Raw genomic sequence first — 17,461 nt, forward strand, 5'->3', positions numbered from 1 at the left:
TGTGTGTGTCATCCTGTCTGTGTGTGTCATTATGTTTGTGTATGTCATCTGGCCTTCATGTCATCCTGCCTACATATACATCCTACCTGCGTGTGTCATTCTGCTTGCGTGTGTCATCCTCTCTTCGTGTGTCATCCTGCCTGCGTGTGTCATTCTGCCTGTGAATGTAATCCTGCCTGCTTGTGTCATTCTGCCTGTGTGTGTCATCATGCCTGTGTGTGTCATCATACCTGTGTGTGTCATCCTGCCTGCGTATGTCATCCTGTCTGTCTCATCCTGCCAGTGTGTGTCATCTTGCCTGTGTGTGTGTCACCCTGCCTGTGTGTGTCATCCTGCCTGTGTGTGTCATCCTGCCTGTGTGTCATCTTACCTGTGTGTATCATTCTGTTTGTGTGTGTCATCCTGCCTGTGTGTGTAATTCTGTTTGCGTATGTCACCCTCACTGTTTGTGTCATCCTGCCTGTGTGTCTCATTCTGTTTGTGTGTGTCATCCTGCCTGTGTGTTTCATCCTGCCTGCGTGTGTCATCCTAACTACGTGTCATCCTGCCTGCGTATCATCCTGCGTGTTTCATTCTGTTTGCGTGTATTTTCCTGCCTGCGTATGTCATTCTGTTTCCGTGTGTATTCCGGCATGTGTGTGTCATCCTGCCTGTCTGTGTCATCCTGTCTGTGTGTGTCATTATGTTTGTGTATGTCATCCGGCCTTCATGTCATCCTGCCTATATATACATCCTACCTGCGTGTGTCATTCTGCTTGCGTGTGTCATCCTCTCTTCGTGTGTCATCCTGCCTGCGTATGTCATTCTGCCTGTAAGTGTCATCCTGCCCTTGTGTGTCATTCTGCCTACATGTGTCTTCCTTCCTACGTGTGTCATTCTGCTTGTGTGTGTCATCCTGCCTGTGTGCGTCATTCTACCTGCGTGTGTCATTCTGCCTGCGTGTGTCATTTTTCCTGCTTGTGTCATCCTGCCTGTGTGTGTCATCCTGCCTGCGTGTGTCATTCTGCCTGCATGTGTCTTCCTGCCTACATGTGTCTTCCTGCTGCGTATGTTTGCCTAACTGCGTGCATGCGAGTATGCCTGTTTGCATGCCGGCATGTCTGCCTATCTGCCTGCCCATGTATGCCTATGTGCCTGTCTGCCTGTATCTGTCTCTCTACCTGCCTGCTTGCCTCTTAGTTAGTCTGCCTGCCTGCTTGTCTGCCTGCCTGTGTGCCTGTATGTTTATGTGCCTGCCTGCCTGCGTTCCTGCCTACCAGCTTGTGTCTGCCGGCGAGTCTGCCTACTTGCTTGTCTATCTGCCTGCGTGTCTAATTGCCTGTGTGTCTCTGACTGCGTCTCTGCAAATCTACCTGCTTGTTTACCTGTCCACGTGTGTGCCTACCTGTATGTGTGCCTGTCTTCGTGTCTGCATGCCTGCATGTGTGCTTGTCTGTCTGCCTGCCTGTGTGTCGGCCTCCCTGCGTCTCTACCTTGTTGCTATGTCTGCCTCCCTGCGTGTCTGCCTGTCTGCGTGTCTCTCTGCCTGCGTGTCTGCCAGCCTGCGTGTCTATATGCCTGCATGTCTGCCGGCCTGCGTGTCTATATGCCTGCGTGTCAGCCTGCCTGAGTATGTCTGCCTGCGTGTCTGCCTGTCTGTCTGCTTGCGTGTATGCCTGCCTGCGTGTCTACCAGTCTGCGTGTCTGCCTTCCTGTGTGTCAGCGTGTCTGCGTGCCTGACTGCCTGCATGCCTGCGTGTCTGCCTGCCTGCGTGTGAGTCTGCCTGCGTGTGTCATCCTCCCTACGTCTGTCATCCTGTCTCCGTGTGTCATCCAGCCTGCGTGTGTCTTCCTGCGTGTGTGTGTCATCCTGCCTGTGTGTGTCATCCTGCCTGTGTGTGTCATCCCGTCTGCGTGTGTCACACCGTCTACGAGTGTCACCCTGCCTGCTTGTGTAATCCTGAAGGCTGTCATCCTGCCTGCGTGTGTCATTCTGTTTGCGTGTCTCATCCTGCCTGTATGTGTCATCCTACCTGTGTGTGTCATCCTCCCTGCGTGTCTTCCTGCCTGTGTGTGTCATCCTGCCTGCGTGTGTCATCATACCTGCACGTGTCATCCTGCCTATCTGTGTCATCCTCCTTGAGTGTGTCATCCTGCCTGCGTGACTCATCATGCCTGCGTGTGTCATCCGGCTTACGTGTGTCACCCTGCCTGCGTCTGTCATCCCGCCAGCGTGTGTCATCCTGCCCGCATGTGTCATCCTGCCCACGTGTGTCATCCTGCCCACATGAGTCATCCTGCCAGCGTTTGTCATCCTGCCTGTGTGTGTCACCCTGTCTGCGTGTGTCACCTTGCCTGCGTGTGTCATCCTGCCTGCGTGTGTCATCCTGCCTGTGTGTCACCCTGTCTACGTGTTTTATTCTGTTTGCGTGTTTCATTCTGTTTGCGTGTGTCATCCTGCCTGCGTGTGTCATCCTGCCTGTGTGCGTCGTCCTACCTGCGTGTCATCCTACATGCATGTGTCATCCTGCCTGCGTGTGTCATCCTGCCTACGTGTGTCACCCTGCCTGTGTGTGTCACCCTGCCTGCGTGCGTCACTCTACCTGCGTGTGTCATCCTGCCTATGTGTCATCCTGCCTGTGTGTGTCATTCTGTCTGCGGGTGTCATTCTATTTCCGTGTGACATTCTGTTTGCGTGTGTAATCTTCAGCGCGTGTGTCATCCTATCTGCATGTGTCATCCTGCCTGCGAGTGTCATCCTGCCTAAGTGAGTCACCCAGACTGCGTGTGTCACCCTGAGTGCGTGTGTTATCCTTCGTATGTGTGTCATACTGCCTGCGTGTGTCATCCTGCCTGCGTGTGTCTTCCTGCCTTCGTGTGTCATCCTACCTGAGTGTGTCTTCCTACCTGCGTGTGTCTTCCTACCTGCGTGTGCCTTCCTGCCTGCGTGTGTCATCGTGCCTGCGTGTGTCATCCTGCCCGTGCGTATCATCCTGCCTGGTTGTGTCATCCTCCCTGTGTGTGTCATCTTGCCTGCGTGTGTCATCCTGCCTGCGTGTGTCGTCCTGCCTGTGTGTGTCGTCCTGCCTGTGTGTGTCGTCCTGCCTGCGTGTCATCCTCCCTGCGTGTGTCATTCTGTTTGCGTGTGTCATCCTGCCTATGTGTGTCATCCTGCATGTGTGTGTCGTCGTGCGTGTGTGTCATCCTACCTGCGTGTGTCATCCTGCCTGCGTGTGTCTTCCTGCCTCCGTCTGTCATCCTACCTGCGTCTGTCACCCTGCCCGTGTGTGTCATACTGCCTGAGTGTGTCATCCTATCTGCGTGTGTCATTCTGTTTGCGTGTGCCATCCTGCCTCCGTGTGTCATCCTGCCTATGTGTGTCATCTTGCCTATGTGTGTGTCATCCTGCCTGTGTGTGTCATCCCGTCTGCATGTGTCACACTGTCTGCACACATCACCCTGCCTGCCTGTGTAATTCTGCCTGTGTGTCATCCTGCCTGCATGTTCGTACTGCCTATGTGTCATCCTTCCTGCGTGTGTCACTCTATTTACGTGTCTCATCCTGCCTATGTGTGTCATCCTGCCTGTGTGTGTCGTCATACGTGTGTGTCATCCTGCCAGTGTGTGTCATCCTGCCTGTGTGTCTTCCTCCCTGCGTGTGTCATCATCCATGTGCGTGTCATCCTCCCCGCGTGTGTCTTCCTGCTTATGTGTGTCATCCTGCCTGTGTGTGTCATCCTGCCTGTGTGTGTCATCCCGTCTGCATGTGTCACACTGTCTACGAGTGTCACCCTCCTTGCCTGTGTAATATTGTCTGCGTGTCATCCCATCTGCGTGTGTCGTACTGCCTGTGTATCATCCCGCCTCCGTGTGTCATCCTGCCTATGAGTATCATCCTGCCTGTGTGTCATCGTGCATGTGTATCATCCTGCCTGTGAGTGTAGTCGTGCCTGCGTGTGTCATACTGCCTGCGTGTGTCATCCTGCCATTATGTGTCATCCAGCCTGTGTGTGTCACCCTGCCTGTGTTTGTCATCCTGCTACATGTGTCACCCTGCCTGCGTGTGTCATCCTGTCTCTGTGTTTAATCCTGCCTGTGTGTGTCACCCTGTCTGCGTGTGTCGTTCTGTTTCCGTGTCTCATCATGCCTGCGTGCGTCATCCTCCCTGTATGCATCGTCCGGCCTTCGTGTCATCCTACCTCCATGTGTCATCCTTCCTGCGTATGTTATCCTACCTACGTGTGTCACCCTGCTTGCGTGTGTCACCCTGTCTGCTTGTGTCATCCTGCCTGCGGGTATCATCCTGCCTATGTGTGTCATCCCGCCTGCGTGTCTTCCTTCCTGTGTGTGTTATCCTGCTTGTGTGTCTTCCTGCCTGCGTGTGTCATCCTGCCTGCGTGTGTCATCCTGTCCGTGCGTGTCATTCTGCCTGCATGTGTCATTCTGCCTGCGTGTGTCATCCTGCCTGCGTGTGTCATCTTTCCTATGTGTGTCATCCTGCTTCCGTGTGTCATCCTGCCTACGTGTGTCATCCTGCCTTTGTGTGACATCCTGCCCGTGTGTGTCACCCTATCTCCGTGTGTCATTCTGTTTCCATATGTCATTATGTTTACGTGTGTTATCCTGCCTCCATGCGTCGTCCTGCCTGCGTGTCATCCTGCCTGCATGTGTCATCCTGCCTGCGTGTGTCATCCTCCCTGTGTGCATCGTTGTTCCTGCGTGTCATCCTGCCTCCATGTGTCATCCTGCCTGCTTGTGTCATCCTACCTACGTGTGTCACCCTGCTTGCGTGTGTCATCCTGCCTGCGTGTGTCATCCTGCCTGTGTGTGTCATCCTGCCTGCGTGCCTTCCTAACTGTGTGTGTCATCCTGCCTTTGTGTCTTCCTCCCTGCGTGTCTTCCTGCGCGTGTGTGTGATCCTGTCTGTGTGTCTTCCTGCCTGCGTGTGTCATCCTGCCTGCGTGTGTCATCCTCCTCGTGCTTGTCATCCTGCCTGTTTCTGTCATCCTGCCTGCGTCTGTCATCCAACCATCGTGTGTCATCCTGCCTGCGTGTGTCGCCCTGCCTCCGTCCGTCATCCTGCTTGCGTGTGTCATCTATCCTATGTGTGTCATCCTACCTGCGTCTGTCATCCTGCCTGTGTGTGTCACCCTGTCTGCATGTGTCATTCTGTTTCCTTGTGCCATTCTGTTTACGTGTGTCATCCAGCCTGCGTGTGTCATCCTGCCTCTATGCGTCGTCCTGCCTGCGTGTCATCCTGCCAGCATGTGTCATCCTACTTGCATGTGTCATCGTGGTTACGTGTGTCACCCTCCCTGCGTGTGTCATCCTGCATGCGTGTGTCAGCCTACCTGTGTGTATCATCCTGTCTGTGTGTGTCTTCCTGCCTCCGTCTGTCATCCTACCTGCGTGTGTCACCCTGCCCGCGTGTGTCATCCTACCTGCGTGTGTCATCCCACCTGCGTGTATCTTCCTGCGTCTGTGTCATCCTGGCTATGTGTGTGTCATCCTGCCTGTGTTTGTCATCCCGTCTGCATGTGTCACACTGTCTGCGCACATCACCCTGCCTGCCTGTGTAATTCTGCCTGCGTGTCATCCTGTCTGCATATTCGTACTGCCTATGTGTCATCCTGCCTGCGTGTGTCACTCTGTTTGCATGTGACATCCTCCCTATGTGTGTCATCCTGCCTGTGTGTGTCGTCGTGAGTGTGTGTCATCCTGCCTGTGTGTGTCATCCTGCGTGCGTGTCTTCCTGCCTGTGTGTGTCATCCTGCCCATGTGTCTTCCTGTCTGTGTGTGTCATCTTGGCTCCGTGTGTCATCCTGCCCGTGTGTGTCATCCTGCTTGCATGTCTCATCCAGCCTGTGTGTGTCATCCCGTCTGCTTGTGTCACCCCGTCAGCGTGTCATCCTTCCTGCGTGTGTCATCCTCTGTGTGTCTCACCCTATCTCCGTGTGTCACCCTGCCTGCGTATGTCATCCTGACTGTGAGTGTGTCATCCTGCCTGTGGGTGTGTCATCCTACCTGTGTGTGCCATCCCGTCTGCTTGTGTCACCCAGTCTGCGTGTGTCATCCTCCCTGCGTGTGTCGTCCTGCCTATGTGTCATCCTGCCTGTGTGTGTCGTTCTACCTGTGTGTGATATCTTGCTTGCGTGTGTCATCCTTCCTGTGTGTGTCATCTTGCCTACGTGTGTCATCGTCCCTGTGTGTGTCATCCTGCCAGTGTGTGTCATCCTGCCTGTGTGTGTGTCACCCTGCCTGCGTGTGTCATCTTGCCTGTGTGTGTCATCCTGCATGTGTGTGTCATTCTGTTTGTGCGTGTCAACCTGCTTGTGTGTGTCATTCTGTTTATGAGTGTCATCCTGCCTGTGTGTGTCATCCTGCCTGTGTGTGTCATTCTGTTTGTGAGTGTCATCTTGCCCGTGTGTGTCATCCTGCCTGTGTGTGTCGTCCTGTCTGCGTGTGTCATCCTGCCTGTGCGTGTCACCCTGCCTCCGTGTGACATCCTGCCTACTTGTGTCATCATGACTGCGTGTGTCATCCTGCCTGCATGTGCCATCCTGCCTGCGTGTGTCATCATGCCGCCGTGTCATCCTTCCTGCGTGTGTCATCCTGCCTGTGTGTGATTCTGTATGTCAGTGTCATTCTGCCTATGTGTGTCATCCTGCCTATGTGTGTCATCCTGCCTGCGTGTGTCATCATGCCTGCGTGTCATCCTGCCTGCGTGTGTCATCATGCCTGCGTGTCATCCTGCCTGCGTGTTTCATCCTGCTCCCTTGTCATCCTTCCTGCGTGTATCATCCTGCCTGTGTGTGTCATTCTATATGTGAGTGTCATCCTGCATGAGTGTGTCATCCTGCCTCCATGTGTCATCCTGCCTGTGTGTGTACCCTGGCTGCGTGTGTCATCCCGCCTACTTGTATCAACCTGCCTGCGTGTCATCCTACGTGTCTGTATCATTCTGTTTGCGTGTCATCCTGCCTGTGTGTGTCGTCCTGCCTGCGTTTGTCTGTCTGCCTGCACGTGTCTGCTTGCCTGCGTGTTCCATTAGACCTGTGTGTGTCATCCTGCCTCCGTGTGTCATTCTTCCACCGTGTGTCATCATGCCTGTGTGTGTCATTCTTCCTCTGTGTGTCATCCTGCCTGCGTGTGTCATCCTGCCTGTCTCATCCTGCCGGTGTGTGTCATCCTGCCGGTGTGTGTCATCCTGCCGGTGTGTGTCATCCTGCCTGTGTGTGTCACCCTGCCTGTGTGTGTCATCCTGCCTGTGTGTATCATCCTGCCTGTGTGTGTCATCCTCCATGTGTGTGTAATTCTGTTTGCGTATGTCACCCTCACTGTGTGTCATCCTGCCTGTGTGTGTCATTCTGTTTGTGTGTGTCATCCTGCCTGCGTGTGTCATCCTAACTACGTGTCATCCTGCATGCGTATGTCATCATGCATGCGTGTCATCCTGCGTGTGTCATTCTGTTTGCGTGTGTTTTCCTGCTTGCGTGTGTCATTCTGTTTCCGTGTTTCATCCGGCATGCGTGTGTCATCCTGCCTGAGTGTGTCATCCTTCCTCTGTGTGTCATTCTGTTTGTGTATGTCATCCGGCCTTCGTGTCATCCTGCCTGCGTGTGTCATTCTGCTTGCGTGTGTCATCCTCCTTTCGTGTGTCATCCTGCCTGCGTGTGTCATTCCGCCTGTGTGTGTCATCCTGCCCCTGTGTGACATTGTGCCTGCATGTGTCTTCCTACCTGCATGTGTCATTCTGCCTGTGTGTGTCATCCTGCCTGCGTGTGTCATTCTGCCTGCGTGTGTCATTCTGCCTGCGTGTGTCATCTTTCCTGCGTGTGTAATCTTGCCTGTGTGTGTCATTCTGCCTGCATGTGTCATTCTGCCTGCATGTGTCTTCCTGCTGCATATGTCTGCCTAACTGCGTGCATGCGAGTATGCCTGTTTGCATGCCGGCATGTCTGCCTATCTGCCTGCCTATATATGCCTATGTGCCTGTCTGCCTGTATCTGTCTGCCTACCTGCCTGCTTGCCTCTTAGATTGTCCTCCTGCCTGCTTGTCTGCCTGCCTGTGTGCCTGTATGTTTATGTGCCTGCCTGCCTGAATTCCTGCCTACCAGCCTAGACTGCATACTTGCTTGTCTATCTGCCTGCGTGTCTACTTGCCTGTGTCTCTGACTGCGTGTCTGCCAATTTGCCTGCTTGTTTACCTGTCCACGTGTGTGCCTACCTGCATGTGTGCCTGTCTTCGTGTCTGCATGCCTGCATGTGTGCTTGTCTGTCTGCCTGCCTGCGTCTCTACCTTGCTGCTATGTCTGCCTACCTGCGTGTCTCCCTGTCTCTGTGTCTCTCTGCCTGCGTGTCTGCCGGTCTGCGTGTCTACATGCTTACGTGTCTGCCTGCCTGAGCATGTTAGTCTCCGTGTCTACCTGCCTGAGTATGTCTGCCTGCGTGTCTGTCTGTCTGCCTGCTTGTGTGTCTACCTGCCTGCGTCTATACCAGTCTGCGTGTCTGCCTTCCTGCGTGTCAGCCTGTCTGCGTGCCTGACTGCCTCCATGTCTGCATGCCTGCGTGTCTGCCTGCCTGAGTGTGAGTCTGCCTGCGTGTATCATCCTGCCTACGTGTGTCATCCTGCCTACGTGTGTCATCCTGCCTGCGTGTGTCTTCCTGCGTGTGTGTGTCATCCTGCCTGCGTGTGTCATCCTACCAATGTGTGTCATCCAGCCTGTGTGTGTCATCCTGCCTGTGTGTGTCATTCTGCCTGCGTGTGTCATTCCGCCTGCGTGTGTCATTCTGCCTGCGTGTGTCATCTTTCCTGCGTGTGTAATCTTGCCTGTGTGTCATTCTGCCTGCGTGTGTCATTCTTCCTGCATGTGTCTTCCTGCTGCGTATGTCTGCCTAACTGCGTGCATGTTTTCATGCCGGCATGTCTGTATATCTACCTGCCTATATATGCCTATGTGCCTGTCTGCCTGTATCTGTCTGCCTACCTGCCTGCTTGCCTCTTAGATTGTCTGCCTGCCTGCTTGTCTGCCTGCCTGTGTGCCTGTATGTTTATGTGCCTGCCTGCCTGCATTCCTGCCTACCAGCTTGTGTCTGCCGCCGAGACTGCATACTTGCTTGTCTATCTGCCTGCGTGTCTAATTGCCTGTGTGTCTCTGACCGCGTGTCTCCCAATCTGCCTGCTTGTTTACCTGTCCACGTGTGTGCCTACCTACATGTGTGCCTGTCTTCGTGTCTGCATGCCTGCATGTGTGCTTGTCTGTCTGCCTGCTTGTGTGTCGGCCTGCCTGCGTCTCTACCTTGCTGCTATGTCTGCCTGCCTGCCTGTCTGCCTGTCTCCGTGTCTCTCTGCCTGCGTGTCTGCCGGCCTGCGTGTCTACATGCTTAGATGTCTGCTTGCCTGAGTATGTTAGTCTCCGTGTCTACCTGCCTGAGTATGTCTGCCTGCGTGTCTGTCTGTCTGCCTGCTTGCGTGTCTGCCTGCCTGCGTGTCTACCAGTCTGCGTGTCTGCCTTCCTGCGTGTCAGCCTGTCTGCGTGCCTGACTGCCTCCATGTCTGCATGCCTGCGTGTCTGCATGCCTGAGTGTGAGTCTGCCTGAGTGTATCATCCTGCCTACGTGTGTCATCCTGCCTGCGTGTGTCATTCTGCCTGCGTGTGTCTTCCTGCGTGTGTGTGTCATCCTGCCTGCGTGTGTCATCCTGCCAATGTGTGTCATCCAGCCTGTGTGTGTCATCCTGCCCGTGTGTGTCATCCCGTCTGCGTGTGTCACACTGCACGTGTCACCCTGCCTGCTCGTGTAATCCTGACTGCGTGTCATCCTGCCTGCGTGTGTCATTCTGTTTGCGTGTCTCATCCTGCCTGTGTGTGTCATCCTGCTTGTGTGTGTCATCTTCCTTGCGTGTCTTCCTGCATGTTTGTGTCATCCTGCCTGCGTGTGTCATCATGACTGCGCGTGTAATCCTGCCTATGTGTGTCATCCTCCTTGCGTCTGTCATCCTGCCAGCGTGACTCATCATGCCTGCGTCTGTCATCCTGCCTCCGTGTGTCACCCTGCCTGCGTCTGTCATCCTGCCTGCCTGTGTCATCCTCCCTGCGTGTGTTATCCTGCCGGCGTGTGTCATCCTGCCCGCGTGTATCACCCTGCTGTGTGTGTCATCCTGCCAGCGTTTGTCATCCTGCCTGTGTGTGTCATCCTACCTGTGTTTGTCACCCTGCCTGCGTGTGTCACCTTCCCTGTGTGTGTCGTCCTGTCTACGTGTGTCATCCTGCCTGTGTGTGTCATCATGCCTGTGTGTGTCATCCTTCCTGTGTATGTCACCCTACCTTCGTGTGTCACACTGCCTGCGTGTGTCATCCTACCTGTGTGTGTCATCCTGCCTGTGTGTGTGTCATCCTGCCTGTGTGTGTCACCCTGTCTGCGTGTTTTATTCTGTTTGCGTGTGTCATTCTGTTTGCGTGTGTCATCCTGCCTCTGTGCCTCGTCCTACCTGCGTGTCTTCCGACCTACATGTGTCGTCCTGCCTGCGTGTGTCATCTTGCCTACGTGTGTCACCCTGCCTGTGTGTGTCACCCTGACTGCTTGTTTAATCCTGACTGCGTGTCATCCTGCCTGCGTGTGTCATTCTGTTTCCATGTCTCATCCTGCCTGTGTGTGTCATCCTCCCTGTGTGTGTCATCCTCCCTGCATGTCTTCCTGCCTGTGTGTGTCATCATGACTGCGTGTGTCATCATGATTGCGCGTGTCATCCTGCCTATGTGTGTCATCCTCCTTGCGTGTGTCATCCTGTCAGCGTGACTCATCAAGCCTGGGTGTGTCATCCGGCTTACGTGTATCACCCTGCCTGCGTGTGTCATCCTGCCAGTGTGTGTCATCCTCCCTGTGTGTGTCATCCTGCCAGCATTTGTGATCCTGCCTGTGTGTCTCACACTGCCTGCGTTTGTCACCCTGCCTGCGTGTCTCACCCTGCCTGTGTGTGTCATCCTGCCTGTGTGTGTCATCCTTCCTGTGTATGTCATCCTGGCTGTGTGTGTCACCCTGTCTGCGTGTTTTATTCTGTTTGCGTGTGTCATTCTGTTTGCATGTGTCATCATGCCTGCATGTGTCATCCTGTCTGTGTGCGTCGTCCTACCTCCATGTCATCCTACCTACATGTGTCGTCCTCCCTGCGTGTGTCATCCTGCCTACGTGTGTCACCCTGCCTGTGTGTGTCACCCTCCCTGCGTGCGTCACCCTACCTGCGTGTGTCATCCTGCCTGTGTGTGTCACCCTGTCTGCGTGTTTTATTCTGTTTCCGTGTGTCATTCTGTTTGCGTGTGTCATCCTGCCTCCGCGTGTCATCTTGCCTCTGTGCCTCGTCCTACCTGCATGTCATCCTACCTACATGTTTCGTCCTGCCTGCGTGTGTCATCCTGCCTACGTGTGTCACCCTGCCTGTGTGTGTCACCCTGACTGCTTGTGTAATCCTGACTGCGTGTCATCCTGCCTGTGTGTGTCATTCTGTTTCCGTGTCTCATCCTGCCTGTGTGTGTCATCCTCCCTGCGTGTCTTCCTGCCTGTGTGTTCCATCATGACTGCGTGTGTCATCATGATTGCGCGTGTCATCCTGCCTATGTGTGTCATCCTGCCAGCGTGACTCATCAAGCCTGCGTGTGTCATCCGGCTTACGTGTATCACCTTGCCTTCGTGTGTCATCCTGCCTGCGTGTGTCACCCTGCCTGCGTGTGTCATCCTGCCAGCGTGTGTCATCCTCCCTGTTTGTGTCATCCTGCCAGCGTTTGTGATCCTGCCTGTGTGTCTCACACTGCCTGTGTTTGTCACCCTGCCTGCGTGTCTCACCCTGCCTGTGTGTGTCATCCTGCCTGTGTGTGTCATCCTTCCTGTGTATGTCATCCTGTCTGTGTGTGTCACCCTGTCTGCGTGTTTTATTCTGTTTGCGTGTGTCATTCTGTTTGCATGTGTCATCATGCCTGCGTGTGTCATCCTGTCTGTGTGCGTCGTCCTACCTCCATGTCATCCTACCTACATGTGTCGTCCTCCCTGCGTGTGTCATCCTGCCTACGTGTGTCACCCTGCCTGTGTGTGTCACCCTCCCTGCGTGCGTCACCCTACCTGCGTGTGTCATCCTGCCCGCGTGTGTCATCCTGCCTGTGTGTCATCCCACCTGTGTGTGTCACCCTCCCTGCGTGTGTCATTCTGTTTCGTGTGCCATTCTGTTTGCGTGTGTCATCCTGCCTGTGTGCGTTGTCCTACCTGTGTGTCATCCTACCTGCATGTGTCATCCTACCTGCATGTGTCATCCTACCTGCATGTGTCATCCTGCCTGCGAGTGTCATCCTTCCTAAGTGTGTCACCCAGCTAGCGTGTGTCATCCTTCGCATGTGTGCCATCGTGCCTGCGTGTGTCATCCTGCTGCCGTGTGTCATCTTGCCGCCGTGTGTCATCCTGCCTGTATGTGTCATCCCGTCTGCGTGTGTCACACTGTCTGCGCGTGTCACCCTGCCTGCCTGTGTAATACTGCCTGTGTGTCATCCTGCCTGCGTGTCATTTTGTTTACGAGTGCCATCCTTCCTATGTGTGTCATCCTGCCTGTGTGTGTCGTCATGCGTGTGTGTCATCCTACCTGCGTGTGTCATCCTGCCTGCGTGTGTCTTCCTGCCTCCATCTGTCATCCTACCTGCGTGTGTCATCCTGCCTGCGTGTTTCATCCTACTTGCGTGTGTCTTCCTGCGTGTGTGTGCCATCCTGCCTCCGTGTGTCATCCTGCCTATGTGCGTCATCCTACCAATGTGTGTGTCATCCTGCCTGTGTGTTTCATCCCGTCTGCATGTGTCACACCGTCTGCGCACATCACCCTGCCTGTCTGTGTAATTCTGTCTGTGTGTCATCCTGCCTACATGTTCGTACTACCTATGTATCATCCTGCCTGCGTGTGTCACTCTGTTTCCGTGTGCCATCCTCCTTATGTGTGTCATCCTGCCTGTGTGTGTCGTCGTACGTGTCTGTCATCCTGCCTGTGTGTGTCATCCTGCCTGCGTCTCTTCCTGCCTGTGTCTGTCATCCTGCCCGTGTGTCTTCCTGTCTATGTGTGTAATCCTGCCTACGTGTGTCATCCTGCCTGTGTCTGTCATCGTGCCTGTGTGTGTCATCCTGCCTGCACGTGTCATCCCGCCTGTGTGTGTCATCCCATCTGCTTGTGTCACCCCGACTCCGTGTGCCATCCTTCCTGCGTGTGTCATCCTCTCTGTGTGTGTCACCCTGTCTGCGTGTGTCACCCTGCCTGCGTGTGTCACCCTGCCTGCGTATGTCATCCTGCCTGTGTGTGTGTCATCCTACCTGTGGGTGTGTCATCTTGCCTGTGTGTGCCATCAGGTCTGCTTGTGTCACCCTGTCGGCGTGTGTCATCCTACCTGCGTGTGTCGTCCTGCCTGTATGTCATCCTGCCTGTGTGTCGTTCTGCCTGTGTGTGATATCTTGCTTGCGTGTGTCATCCTGCCTTGTGTGTCATCCTGCCTGTGTGTGTCATACTCCCTGTGTCTGTCGTCTTGCCTGCGTGTCATCGTGCCTCTGTGTGTCATACTGCCAGTGTGTGTCATCCTGCCTGTGTGTGTGTCACCTGCCTCCGTGTGTCATCCTGCATCTGTGTGTCATTCTCTTTGTGCGTCTCATCTTGCCTGTGTGTGTCATTCTGTTTATGTGTGTCATTCTGTTTGTGTGTGTCATCCTGCCTGTGTGTGTCATCCTTCTTGTGTGTGTCATTCTGTTCATGAGTGTCATCCTACCCGTGTGTGTCATCCTGCCTGTGTGTGTCGTCCTGCCGGTGTGTGTCATCCTGCCTGTGTGTGTCACCCTGCCTCCTTGTGACATCTTACCTCCTTGTGTCATCATGCCTGCGTGTGTCATCCTGCCTGCGTGTGTCATGCTACCCTCCTCTGTCATCCTGCATGCGTGTGTCATCATGCCTGCGTGTCATCCTGCCTGGGTGTGTCATCCTGCCCCTTTGTCATCCTCTCTGCATGTGTCATCTTTCCTATGTGTGTCATCCTGCCTGCGTGTGTCATCCTGCCTGTGTGTGTCATCCTGCCTTTGTGTGTCACCCTGTCTGCGTGTGTCATTCTGTGTCCATGTCATTATGTTTACGTCTGTCATCCTGCCTCTATGCGTCGTCCTGTCTGCATGTCATCTTGCCTGCATAGTCATCCTGCCTGCGTGTGTCACCCTTCCTGCGTGTGTCATCCTGCCTGTGTGCGCCGTCTTACCTGCGTGTCATCCTGCTTGCTTGTGTCATCCTGCCTGCTTGTGTCATCCTACCTACGTGTATCACCCTGCTTGCGTGTGTCATCCTTCCTGCGTCTGTCATCCTGTCTGCGTGTGTCATCCTGCCTGTGTGTGTCATTCTGCCTGCGTGTCTTCCTACCTCTGAGTGTCATCCTGCCTGTGTGTCTTCCTTCCTGTGTGTCTTCTTGCCTATGTGTGTCATTCTGTCTATGTGTCTTCCTGCCTGCGTGTGATATTCTGCGCGTGCGTGTCATCCTGACTGCTTGTGTCATCCAGCCTGCGTGTGTCATCCTACCTGCGTGTCATCCTGCCTGCGTCTGTCACCCTGCCTGCGTCTGTCATCCTGCTTGCATGTGTCATCTATCCTATGTGTGTCATCCTGCCTGCGTGTGTCATCCTGTCTGCGTGTGTCATCCTACCTGTGTGTGTCACCCTGCCTGTGTGTGTCACCCTGCCTGCGTGTGTCATTCTGTTTGCGTGTGTCATCCTGCCTGCGTGTGTCATCCTGCCTCTATGCATCGTCCCGCCTGCGTCTCATCCTGCCTGCTTGTGTCATCCTGCTTGCGTGTGTCATCCTGCCTACGTGTGTCACCCTACTTGCGTGTATCATCCTGCCTGCGTGTGTCATCCTGCCTCTATGCATCGTCCCACCTGCGTCTCATCCTGCTTGCGTGTGTCATCCTGCTTGCGTGTGTCATCCTGCTTGCGTGTGTCATCCTGCCTACGTGTGTCACCCTAGTTGCGTGTGTCATCCTGCCTGTGTGCGTCGTCCCGCCTGCGTGTCATCCTGCCTCCATGTGTCATCCTGCCTGCTTGAGTCATCCTACCTACTTGTATCACCCTGCTTGCGTGTGTCATCTTTCCTGCATGTGTCATCCTGCCTGCGTGTGTCATTCTGCCTGTGTGTGTCATTCTGCCTGCGTGTCTTCCTACATGTGTGTGTCATCCTGCCTGTGTGTGTCATTCTGCCTGCGTGTCTTCCTACATGTGTGTGTCATCCTGCCTATGTGTCTTCCTGCCTGCATATCTTCTTGCCTATGTGTGTCATCCTGTCTGTATCTTCCTGCATGCGTGTGTCATCCTGCGCGTGCGTGTCATCGTGCCTGCTTGTGTCATCCAGCCTGCGTGTGTCATCCAACCTGCGTGTGTCATCCTGCCTGCGTGTGTCACCCTCCCTGCGTCTGTCATCCTGCTTGCGTGTGTCATCTATCCTATCTGTGTCATCCTGCCTGCGTGTATCATCCTGCCTGAGTGTGTTATCATGCCTGTGTGTGTCACTCTGCCTGTGTGTGTCACCCTGCCTGTGTGTGTCACCCTGCTTGCGTGTGTCATTCTGTTTGCGTGTATCATCCTGCCTGCGTGTGTCATCCTGCCTCTATGCGTCGTCCCACCTGCGTGTCATACTGCCTGCATGTGTCATCCTGCTTGCGTGTGTCATCGTGCCTACGTGTGTCACCCTCCCTCCGTGTGTCATCCTACCTGCGTGTGTCACCCTACCTGTGTGTGTCATCCTGCCTTCGTGTGTCTTCCTGCCTCCGTCTGTTATCCTACCTGCGTGTGTCACCCTGCCCGCGTGTGTCATCCTGCCTGCTTGTGTCATCCTACCTGCGTGAGTCGTCCTGCGTCTGTGTGTCATCCTGCCTATGTGTGTGTCATCCCGTCTGCATGTGTCACACTGTCTGCGCACATCACCCTGCCTGCCTGTGTAATTCTGCCTGCGTGTCATACTACCTGCCTGTTCGTACTGCCTATGTGTCATCGTGCCTGCGTGTGTCACTCTGTTTGCGTGTGTCATCCTACCTGTGTCTGTCGTCGTCCGTGTGTGTCATCCTGCCTGCGTGTCTTCCTGCCTGTGTGTGTCAATCTGCCCATGTGTCTTCCTGTCTGCGTGTGTCATCCAGCATACGTGTGTCATCCTGCCTGTGTGTGTCATCCTGCCTGTATGTGTCACCCCGCCTGTGTGTGTCATCCCGTCTGCTTGTGTCACCCCGTCAGCGTGTGTCATCCTTCCTGCTTGTGTCATCCTCTCTGTGTGTGTCACCCTGTCTGTGTGTGTCACCCTGCCTGCGTATGTCATCCTCCCCGTGTGTGTCATCCTGCCTGTGGGTGTGTCATCCCGCCTCTGTGTGTCATCCCATCTGCTTGTCTCACCCCGTCAGCGTGTGTCATCCTTCCTACGCGAGTCATCCTCTCTGTGTGTGTCACCCTCTCTGCGTATGTCACCCTGCCTGCGTATGTCATCCCCCCCGTGTGTGTGTCATCCTGCCTATGTGTGAAGTTCCGTCTGCTTGTGTTACCCTGTCAGCGTGTGTCATTCTGCCTGCGTGTGTCGTCCTGCCTATGTGTCATCCTGCCTGTGTGTGTCGTTCTGCCTGTGTGTGATATCTTGCTTGCGTGTAATTCTGCCTGTGTGTGTCATCCTGCCTGTGTGTGTCATCCTGCCAGTGTGTGACATCCTGCCTGTGTGTTTGTCACCCTGCCTGCGTGTGTCATCTTGCCTGTGTGTGTCATCTTGCATGTGTGTGTCATTCTGTTTGTCCGTGTCATCCCGCCTGTGTGTGTCATTCTGTTTGTGTGTGTCATTCTGTTTATGTGTGTCATCCTGCCTGTGTGTGTCATCCTGCCCGTGTGTGTCATTCTGTTTGTGAGTGTCATCCTGCCCGTGTTTGTCATCCTGCCTGTGGGTGTCGTCCTGCCTGCGTGTGTCATCTTCCCTGCGTATGTCATCCTACCGGCGTGTGTCATCCTCCTTGCGTGTGTCATCCTGCCAGCGTGACTCATTATGCCTGCGTGTGTCATCCGGCTTACGTGTATCACCCTGCCTGCGTGTGTCATCTTGCCTCCGTGTGTCACTCTGCCTGCATGTGTCATCCTGCCTCCATGTGTCATCCTGTCTGCTTGTGTCATCCTCCCTGCGTGTGTCATCCTGCCCGCGTCTATCAGCCTGACTATATGTGTCATCCTGCCAGCGTTTGTCATCCTGCCTGTGTTTGTCACCCTGCCTGCGTGTGTCACCTTACCTGTGTGTGTCATTTTGTCTGCTTGTGTCATCCTGCCTGTGTGTGTCATCCTGCCTGTGTGTGTCATCCTTCCTGTGTATGTCACCCTACCTGCGTGTGTCACACTGCCTCCGTGTGTCATCCTACCTGCGTGTGTCATCCTGCCTGTGTGTGTCATCCTACCTGTGTGTCACCCTGTCTGCATG

Source organism: Coenobita brevimanus, chromosome 100 (genome assembly GCF_032717465.1).
Source record: "Coenobita brevimanus isolate Jiangsu-jjx chromosome 100, ASM3271746v2, whole genome shotgun sequence".
Taxonomy (NCBI): domain Eukaryota; kingdom Metazoa; phylum Arthropoda; class Malacostraca; order Decapoda; family Coenobitidae; genus Coenobita; species Coenobita brevimanus.